Below are 11,369 nucleotides of genomic sequence, written 5' to 3'. Positions count from 1 at the left end.
TTTCCCACCTATTCACTCCACCCTTTCCTCCCTGACCTATCACCTTCATCCCCTCCCCCACTCACCCATTGTACTCTATGCTACTTTCTCCCCCCCCCCCCCCTCCCCCCCCCCATTTCTCCCCGCCTCAAGCTTATCTCTCCACGCTTCAGGCTCACTGCCTTTATTCCTGATGAAGGGCTTTTGCCTGAAACGTCGATTTTGAAGCTCCTTGGATGCTGCCTGAACTGCTGTGCTCTTCCAGCACCACTAATCCAGAATCTGGTTTCCAGCATCTGCAGTCATTGTTTTTACCTTACTCCTGTGCATGTACAAGCAGGCTGCATAAATAGCAAACACCTTTTCTCCTGAGCATTCGTGATGACGAATGGGATGGCATAGTGGTGCTGTTAAACTGGTGTTTAACAGCACCAGGAGCACAGGTTTGATTCCATCCTTAAGCGACTGTGTGGTGTTTGCCCATTCTCCCTGTGTCTACGTGGGTTTCCTCCCATATCCAAATATGTGCAGTTTAGGTAAATTGACCATGCTAAATTGCCCATAGTGTCCAGGGATAGCCATGGGAAGTGCAGAGTTACAGGAATAGGATAAGGTACAGGGGGTGGGTCTGTATGGAATGCTGCTTAGGGTTTGTTGTGGGCTCGTTGAGCCAAATGGTCTGCGTTCACTCTGTAGGGAGTTGTATGAATGTCCAATGCAATAGTAACACATATCGAATATCAGAAGTCTATGCATGCACAACTCTGCAGGATTGCACCCGCACTAGAAAGGAGTGCCTGGTATCACCAGACTCTGCCTTCAATAACAGATATCAAGGCTTGGAGGAGATTGGAAGCATGGATGCAATCACAATGCTCGGGTAAAGCAATGCTGCTCCCTAAAAAATATTAGAGCACACCTTTTGCCTTGTCACGGCACACCAGTTGCAAACCAATCTGCTATGGTGAACATATCTCTTTGTCAAACTTGTTCTTATGTCTGTGTTTGTAATTTGAGGTCAAGTTCTCTCTAATAGTGCTACTGTTAAGGACTCCAATGTAGATTTGCATAGCTCTGTTAGTATTGTGCAGCATTACCAAAAAAAGAAATGTGGAACTGACAGTATTGTGATGTTAAATTCATGTTGGAGTTTCTATGGATCATTCATTTGCAATAAGATACACTACCAAGATATGGTAGGGGGAATTACAGTGCTGTTAGGGAGGAACTGTGGTGCATAAATTGGGAGCATATATTCTCAGGGAAATGTATGACAGAAATGTGGAGATTGTTTAGGGAGCACTTGCGAGTGCTGGATAGGTTTGTCCTTCCAAGGCAAGGAAGGGATGGGAGGGTGAAGGAACCTCTGATGACGAGATGTGAAACATTTAGTCAAGAGGAAGAAGGAAGCTTACTAAAGGTTGAGGAAGCAAGGATCAGACAGGACTCTCGGAGCAAGGAATGGACTGAAGAATGGCCTGAAGAGAGCTAGAAGGGAGCATGAAAAAAGCCTTGCTGAGTAGGAATAAGGAAAACCCTAAGACATTATACATTTACGTGAGGAACAAGAGTGAGGGTAGGGCCAGTCAGGGATAGTGGAGGGAACTTGTGCTTGGAGTCGGAGGAGGTAGGAAAGATTCTGAATGAATAGTTGCTTCAGTACTCACTAGTGAGAGGAACCTTGATATTTGTGAGGACAGCATGAAACCGTCAATTAGGTTGATGTTAAGAAGGAGGATATGTTGGAAATTTTGAAAAACATGAGGATGGATGAGTTCCCTGGACCAGACAGAGTATACCCAAGGTTACTATGAGGAGGGAGGGAAGAGATTGCTACGCCTTTGGTGATTATCTTTGAGTCCTCACTGTCCACTGGAGTAGTACCAGATGATTAGAGGGTGGCAGATTTTATTCCCTTGTTCAAGAAAGAGAATAGGTATAGTCCTGGGATTACAGACCAGCCAGTCTTATGTCTGTGATGGGCAAATTATTGGAAAAGGTTCTGAGGGACAGGATTTATGATTACAGGTACACAATCCTTTATTTGAAATCCGAAGTTTTTTTTTGTGAAGTTTATTTTCTCCATAATAAGGTTGTTTGGCATGTAAAATGTTAACCCAACTCCATTCCCACTTGACCCACCTCACTCATGTGACATGGCAGCATAGCCCAGCACTGGCAGGCGTCAATTCTGTCTCCGCGCGCTTAGTACTCGCATGTTGGTAATTTTTTAATTTCACCATGAAACTGTCATTTATTAGGAAATCCAAAAAATTCTGAATTCTGAAAACCAGCTGCCCCCGAGGATTTTGGATAAAGGATTGTGTACCTGTATTTGGAAAAGCAAAGCTTTATTCGAGATAGTCAACATGGCTTTGTGAAGAGCAGGTCATGTGTCACAAACATTATTGAATTCTTTGAGGATGTGACAAAACACATTGATGAAGATAGAGCAATGGATGTAGTGTATATGGATTTAGCAAGGCATTTAATAAAGTTCTCCATGATAGGCTCATTCAGAAAGTAAGGCATGAGATGCAGGGAAATTTGGATGACTGGTTACAGAATTGATTGGCCCATAGAAGAGAGAGTGGTAGTAGATGGAAAGTATTCAGCCTAAAGTTCGGTGACCAATGGTGTTCCGCAGTGATCTGTTCTGGGACCTCTGCTCTTTGTGCTTTTTATAAATGACTTGGATGAGAAACTGGAAGGGTGGGTTAGTAGGTTTACTTGTGACATGGAGTGTGGATAGTGTGGGGGAGCTGTTGTTGGTTGCAACAGGACATTGACAGGATGCAGAGTTGGTTGAGAAGTAGCAGCTGGATTTCAACCTGGAATAGTGTGAAATGATTCGTTTTGAAAGGTCGAACTTGAATGCAGATTACAGGGTTAAAGGCAGGATTCTTGGCAGTGTGGAGGAACAGAGAATTCCTGGATCCACATCCATAGATCCCTCAAAGTTACCTCACAAGTTGATAGGGTTGTTAAGAATGCATATGGTGTGTTGATTTTCATTAGCAGGGTTTAAGATTCTCGAAGAGTCAACACAATCACCTTTCAGTTTCCTAAATTCCAAAGAGCACAAGTCTAACTCTAACTTGCTCATCCTTCCTTCATAAACAATGCCCTCCACTCCAGGAAACAACTTTGTGAACCTATAAGATCATACAGTCTGATTTCCTATGACATTTTAAGCATGTTATCACTAATAAATACTGGAAAGAAAGCATTTTCAAGTGATCTGTTGACAGATAAAGTACAATCTGATAATTGAGCAGTACTGCAGAGTTGTGCTGGTAGTGGAGAGCGGCATCACACTGCTGATATACATGGTCATTGCTTGGCAATGACCAGCAGCAGGAACCAACCTATCTATCATATGCTATTCCATTTTCGTCCATATGTTTATCCAATGATCATTCGAATGCCCTTAAATTGGCGAGTCTGCTACGGTTCCACGCCCCTACTACCGAGTAAAAAAACTACCTCTGACATTTGTCCTGCATCTTTCAGTCCTCAATTTAAAGTAATGTCCCCTCGTACTAGCCATTTCCAACCGAGGACAAAGGCCCTCCCTGTCCACCCTGTCTAACCCTCTGATTATCATATATGTAATTAAGTCCGCTCTCAACCTTCTTCTGTAATGAAAACAGCCTCAAGTCCCTCAGCCTTTCCTCATGAGACCTTCCCTTCATGCCAAGAAACATCCGAGTTAATCTCCTCTGAACCCTTTCCAAAGTTTCCACATCCTTCCAAATGATGCGGTGACCAGAACTGTACACGTTACTCCAAGTGTGCCCGCACCACAGTTTTATGCAGCTACAGCATGACCTCCTGGCTCAAACTCAATCCCTCTACCAATAAAAGCTAACACACCATATGCCTTCTTAACAACCTTATCAACTTGGGTGGCAACTTTCAGGGATCTATGTGCATGGACACCCACATCTCTCTGCTCATCTACACTACCAAGAATCTTATCATTAGCCCATACTTTTTATTCCTGTTGCTCCTTCCAAAGTGAATCACTTCACTCATTTCCACATTAAACTCCATTTGCCACCTCTCAGCCCAGCTCTGCAGCTTAATGTCCCTCTGTAACCTGCAACATCTTTCAGGCCTATCCACAACTCAACCGATCTTAGTGTCATCCGCAAATATACTACCCCATCCTTCTACGCCTTCATCTATGTCATTTGTAAAAATCATAAACAGCAGTGTCCCCAAAACAGATCCTTGTGGTACACCACTAGTAACTGAACATTTCCCATCAGCCTGCCAACTTCTGATCAAAACCGCTAAATCACCCTCAATCCCATGCCTCTGTATTTTGTGCAATAACCTACCATGGGGAACCTTACTAAAATCCATATCCACTACATCAACCGCTTTACCCTCCTCCATCTGTTTGGTCAGCAGCTCAATGAACTCAATAAGGTTTGTGAGGTACGACCTATCCTCCTTAAAACCATGTTGACTATTGCTAATCAACTTATTCCTCTTGAGATGGCTATAAATCTTACAACCTTTTCCAACATTTCACCCACAAGTAAGGCTCACTAGTCTATAATTACCAGGTTGTCTCTATTCCTCTTCTTGAACAAGGGAACAACATTGGCTACCCTCCAGTCTTCTGACTCTCTTTCTGTAGGCAATGAAGCCATAAAGATCAAAGCCAAAGGCTCTGCAATCTCCTCCCTGGCTTCCCAGAGAATTCTAGGATAAATTCCATCTGGCCCAGGGGACTTGTCGATTTTCACACTTCCAGAATTGATACACCACCTCCTTGCAAACTTCAGTCCCTTCTAGTCTAGTTTGTTGAAAGGGTCCAAATACTTGACGACAGGAGAAAATATCCGCTCTTCCAATATCAAATATTGAATAAGTATTCGCTAAACATTTCAAGACAGTAGAAGGGTATAGGGATGGATGGTAGAATGGGTCTCCATAAGCATACTTGTGGAGACTGACATTGTCAAGGGGCATCACATAGATCAGACGAAAAGAGCAGGGCAAGGATGATTTCTTCTGTTGAAGGGATGTAGTCTACAGAAGTAGTGATTTGGAAAGAGAAGCTATTGCATGAGTTGGATAATGAAGAACAAAGTCACGTGCTGCTGTGGCAAGCACGTTTGAAATGTGCTACAAATGTGAATAGTTCCTGAACTAAATGTTTTAATCTTGTTTTCTCCTGCCTTTTAATTCTTAATAGGTCTGGGAATTAAAGCAATGATGGCAATATTTGATATCATTACTTTGAAAACAACATGAGAATTTTAACATAAAATTCCTCCAAGGCCCTTGTCAGTAATCTCCCTCGTCCCACAGGCCTTAGAAATATCTGTGCTCCTAATTCTGGCCTCTTGAGCATCCTAACTTTTGATTGCACCAACATTGGCCATGCTTTTAACTGCCTAGGCCCTAATCTCTGAAATTTCCTCAATACACCTCTGGTTTCCTATCTTCCTTTCTTTAAGACAACTAAAAACCTATCTCTTTGACCATGTTTTTGGTCATTTCCCCTAATATTGTCTAATGTGACTGGGTATCTTAATCTCCTGTGAGAGGACTCTTCGGACACGTTCTGGTGTTAAAGCTGCTACATCAATATAAATTATCAGATTGAATTATAGAGTCATAGTGTTCTAGAGCATGGCCACAGGCCCTTTAGCCCATGCCAACCAAATTGTCCCTCAACACTAACCTTATCTCCCTGCACTTGGTCCATATCCTTCTAAACTTTCCTTTATTCATGTTGTTTTAAATGTTGTTAATGTACCTGCCTCAACCACTTCCACTGGCAGTTCATTCCATATGTGTACCACCCTCTGTGCCCCTCAAGTACCTGTTTATTCTTTCCCCTGAAAGCTTAAACTGATGCCCTCTAGTCCTTGATTCTCCAAACCTGGAAAAAGGTTGAGTGGATTCACCCTATACATGCCTGTCATGATTTTATGCACTTCTATAAGATTCCCCCCTCAGTCTCCTCCACTCTAAAGAAAAAAGGCCTAGCTTGACCAACCTCTCACTATAACTCAGACCAAGTCCTGACAACATCCTTGTAAGTTTTCTCTGCACGCTTTCCAGTTTAATAACATCCTTCCTATAGCAAGGTAACCAAAACTGAACACACGACTCCCAATTGCAGCCTTACCAATGACCTGTACAACTGCAACATAACTTCCCAACTTCTGATTGATGAAGGTCAGTGTACCAAAAACCACCTTCACTGCCCTGTCTACCTGTGACTCCACTTTCGGAGAACCATGCACCTGAACTCCAAGGTCCCTCTGTTCCATTACACTCCTGAAGGCCCTACCATTCACCATGAAACTCCTACCTTGATTTAACTTTCCAAAATACAAGACCTCACACTTACCTATATTAAACTCCATTTGTCATTTTTTGGCCCACGTCCCCAGCTGATCAAGACCTGCTGCAATTTCTGATAACCGTCCACGATACTACCTATTTTAGTGTCATCTGCAAATTTACTAATCATACCTTGCACATTCTCATCCAAATCATTGATATAGATAACAAACAGCAACGGGCTCAGCGCCGATCCCTGAGGTTCATCCCTAGTCATAGGCCTCCAGTCTGACCGCACCCTTCCACTATTAACCTCTGCTTCCTACCATCAAACCAATGTTGTATCCAATTTGCCAGCTCCCCCGGATTCCATGTGATCTAACCTTCCAGAACAACCTACCATGTGGAATTTTATCAAAGGGCCTTACTGAAATCCATATGCACTACATCTACTGTCCAGCCCTTGTCAATATTCCTGCTCACTTCATCAAAGAGCTCTAACAAATTTGTGAGGCATGTTCTGTCTCACACAAAGCCATGCTGACTATTGCTAATCAAACCCTGTCTTTCCAATGTGTGTATATCTTATCCCTCAGAATCTTCTCAAGTAACTTACCTACCACAGATGCTAGGCTTACTGGTATATAGTTCTCAGGTTCTTCTTTGCAGCCCTTCTTGAATAAGGGCACATTTGCTACCCTCTAGTCTTCCAGGACGTCATCCATGGCTAACTATAATGCAAAAATATTAGTCAGGGCCCCTGCAATGCTTTCTCTCGCCTCTTGTCATGTTCTTGGATTTATCCACTTTCATGCATTCTAATACATCCAACATCACCTCTGTATGAAATGGACTATCCCCAAGATATGATCACTAACTTCCTCAAGTTCCAGGTCATCCTGTCTTTCTCCACGGTAAACACAGATGAGAAATATTCATTGAGGACCTCGCCCATCTCCTACGGTTCTACACGTGTATGTCCACTTTGGTCCTTGAGGGGTCTTATTCTTTTATTATACTTCTTGAACCTTTTTGGATTCACCCTAATCTTCTCAGTCGAGGCTATCTAATGCCCCCATTTTGCCCCCCTCATTTCCTCCTTCAGTAAGCTCCTGTATAGCTTATATAGTTACAGGGATTCCATTGATCCCAGCTGCTTGTACCTGAGCCATACCTCCTTTCTGGTCAAAGCCTCTTCAGTATAGCTTGTCATCCAGGGTTTCCTGTTCCTGCCAACCTTAAATTTCACTCTCACAAGAACATGTAGACCTTGAACTTTAGTTCTCTCACTTTTAAAGCGCTCCCACTTGTCAGAGGTGTGTTTGCCTGCAAACAAACTACTTCAGTCAATACCTGCAAGCTCCTGTCTAATTCCATCAAAATTCACCTTGCCCCAATTTAGAACTTGAACCTGTGGACCAGGCTTCATAACTATTTTAAAATGAATAGAACTGTGGTCACTGGTCCCAAAGTGCTCCCCCACTGTCACCTCCATCTCTTGTCCTGCCCTATTTCCCAAGCGTAGGTTGAGAATTGATACAAATAGTTTTAATTCTGCTCTGCCTTGCTGTGTAAGTGATTGAAAAACACAGCAAGTTGATTTCTTCCTACTCTGACACAGCAACAGTGGAGCCAAGCCTGACTCTTTACTGCTGTTGTATCCTGTGTTGGCTCTGTGTTCACTTTCATCAGATTCCTCCTTTGTTCTGTGACAAGCCCTGTGTCCATTGTAACCTCTGTTCGAGCAAGCAACCACGTTATTGGGGGTAGTGTGCAACATGTGAAAGACGTCAGTACTGTGAAGAGGTGGGGCACAGCTTTATGCTGAGGATGTTGCATGTGCCAAGGGCCAAGATCTCCACTGTGACTGATTGGGAGGCTTTGAAGTATGAGGTGTCAAAGGCAAACGCTCCATGCTTTTTCACTTCAGATCTGGATTAGTGTCCACCCAAGGTTTCCTGTCTCTTATCCCATCTCTCTTGTCCCCACATTCCTCCTCCTTTCTATGCTCCTCTCTAACCACCATATTCTTTACTGTAAGTTCAACATGATGAATCTGTTCCATCTCAAGCTTGTCCACAGTACACAATAGAAATAAACAAAAATGAATTCTGGACTAAATTCATTAAATTAGAAATCTCGCTTCAAATAGGAGGGTTGATGCTGAATGACTTTGGAAACGTACACACCGGTTTAATAGTATGTATTAAAGTAGTTTTGGGTTATGTTTAACTGAAGAGCACAGGGGTGTTTAACTCTGAGACAGCACAATGCTGATATGAACTATCTGGTTATGCCTCAAGATTAAAAGAAGGCTACATTAAGGAGCACATGCATTATCAGGTATATTGCTCATAAACACAGTAGCAAATAGTGGTAAATACAAATAGATACAATTTTAATCAAATATTAAGCAAAGAAAGATTATATTGTAAATATGTCATCAATGCTCATTCGATGTCCCCCACACACACACACACATGCACGCATTCTCTCACACCTACCATTTTGATCCCTAGCTGTCCTAAAGATTTATCTTGACATCATCCAGAAGTACAATATGAAGTAATAATTTTTGCACTTGCACCTTAATATTTTTATTAAGGAAACAATTTGTCACATGGACCTCAAAGTTACCCGTTGTTAACCAATGTTAACTGTGCAGTTAATGTTCTATTACCCCAGTAGCTAGAATTAAGCCCTAACCCATGCCTAGGCTGAGTCTTAGCTCTGTTATTATGAACAAAAGTGGTATTTTTATTATAACTTTCCCATCTTATTAACTCTAATGAAGATTATCCTGTGGTCCAATTCCACAGCTTTCTGGTCCCATTTGCAGTGAGAGTTGGCTGGCAATTTCAGCTATGGGGGCAGTAAAGCATGTTTATTTTCTGTAGTCGCGTAGTGCATTGGTTAACATGTTCAATAATTTAGCCATTGCAGTATTATGGGTCATAGTGTGCATAGAATTTGTTCACTTTGATGACAGACAGATACGCACATACACCTGCCACTACCATACATGCAGGCTTTCCAGTATGGTTCAGTGATCAGAAGGAACTCTTGTCCACACCCTGTTCCCTTGTCCACAGTCCATCCTGTTAAGCTCAGAGTTTTGGGGTCAAATGTTGTACCTATGCCAAGGCCACAGTTCCTCGCACAACTGCACCAAATTCTGAGAGTTAAGGACCTTCCTGTTTCCTCCTTTTTCTACTCCATTCCCACTTCCAGAACATTACATTCCATGTAATCTTTATTTAAATTTCCTAATTCACGCTACTGTATGATAAAAATCTAAGTAGCAATGACTTTAAATTAACATTACTATCTGTATCTTTGGATGCATGTTATAGTGACCACCATATCACCTTTGTATCCTCTTCCTATCTATGCTGTCAGCCCACTGGACCATAAGAGCAGGGGAGGCCTCTCCAGTGTCTTTGATTAGATATATTGGTCAGGGAATATCATTTAAAAGGGGGACACTTATTTATCACACTGTTGTTTGCAGGGTTTTTTGTGAAATTTGGTTACCAATATTGCAGCCATGACCATAATTCAAATTGTTTAATTGGCTGGAAGGAATTTTGGGAACATCCTATAGTAGTGGAAGATGCTATATCAATGCAAAGTTTTCCTTCAGTAGATTTGCATGTTTTAAGCTCTCTCAATTTTAAGTTGGATTCCTATATATATAGTACAGTCATTGGTTCCAAGTAATCTACAATGGGGAAGTGAAAGTGACAGCTTATTGAACTAGTCAGTTTGGTAAATATAGCCGATTTCACTCATCACAGGAGAATTAATTACAAATTGCAAACTGCAGTGCTGTCAACAGCAGGAGAAAATCTTCAACTTTAACTTGTGCAGTGCTTCCTCCTATCGGACTAACATTTAGATTGAGGAGTTGAGCTCTGGTTTGATGTCATTTGCTGCACAGTTGAGGATTTAATTAGTCAAATAGCACTGCTGTGTCGCACCTAACTCTGAGAGTACAGAATATCTCAATTATAAATTCAACAAAAAAACTGGCATTTCTCCTAGTTCTGCCTCCCACAGTGAATTGGTGAGATAGCTATCCCAGCGCAAGGACTTGGCATTTGAGTTGCAACCTAATCTACCCTTGCCCTCTGGTGGTAAAAGTATTGATTGCAAGGTCCAGACTGAGCAATCAATGAGGCAGTTGTTTACTGCAGAAGTCAGACACTGAGGAGGTGACAGCCCTCCCACATATTGTCTCAAACCCACTGACTGGCAGTTGTCACTCTTCATGGGAAAGTGAAGCTGCTAAATGCTCAAGGCGTATGACAACAGCTGCTGGTTGTACAGTTCCAGAACACACTATGCAAGTTGATGCATTGTTTTGATAAGTAGCTTTCTAAGACTGTATATCGGGTAATCTCTTTGTAGGCTGACAGGCATAGATATTGCATACACTCTATTTGAGAATGTGTACAGGGTATAAGCAGGCAGGGAAAGAGTTAAGTTCTGGGTTTTGTGAAACAAGAGGTTCAACTGAGCAAGGCTTAATCAGATAACTTAGTTAACAATGGAGTGCTGGAGGCGAGGGTAATGGGTTAACAAGGTGGAAGAGCAGTCATGATGTAGTCATGATTTGGAGATGCCCATGTTGGACTAGGGTGTACAAAGTTAAAAATCACAACACCAGGTTATAGTCCAACTGGTTTAATTGGAAGCACATTAGCTTTCGGAGTGAAGCTCCTTCATCAGGTGATAGTGGAGGGCTCAATCCTAACACAGAATTTATAGCAAAAATTTGCAGTGTGATGTAACTGAAATTATACATTGAAGAATTGATTGTCTGTTAAGCCTTTCATCTGTTAGAATACAGTGACAGTTTCACTTCTTTCATGTGTAAATCACAAAACCCTTTTTTAAAAGTTGCATTCTCGGATTAGCTGTTAACAATGGTGATAGCTAGACAATATGTTGAAAGTGTTAGCCCCCTGTGTTCTCTGTCTATGACCTAATGTTTAGATTGATTCCAACCTAAAAAGTGAGATAACAGAGTTTTACATAAATTCATGCAGTTTTTGAGCTCAGAGTTCAACATGAAT

The 11,369-nt window shown here is 42.0% G+C and overlaps 1 protein-coding gene across 1 annotated transcript in view; it reads left to right on the top strand.

Annotated features, from left to right (window-relative positions):
• The window catches only part of LOC122561952 (growth factor receptor-bound protein 2), a 134,249-nt gene that overhangs the window by 113,194 nt on the left and 9,686 nt on the right, over positions 1-11,369 (top strand). The window lies entirely within an intron of this gene.

The sequence above is a fragment of the Chiloscyllium plagiosum genome, chromosome 24 (genome assembly GCF_004010195.1).
Source record: "Chiloscyllium plagiosum isolate BGI_BamShark_2017 chromosome 24, ASM401019v2, whole genome shotgun sequence".
NCBI lineage: Eukaryota > Metazoa > Chordata > Chondrichthyes > Orectolobiformes > Hemiscylliidae > Chiloscyllium > Chiloscyllium plagiosum.
Note: the sequence above shows the minus strand (reverse complement) of the source record. Positions and strands in the feature narration are given on the sequence as shown.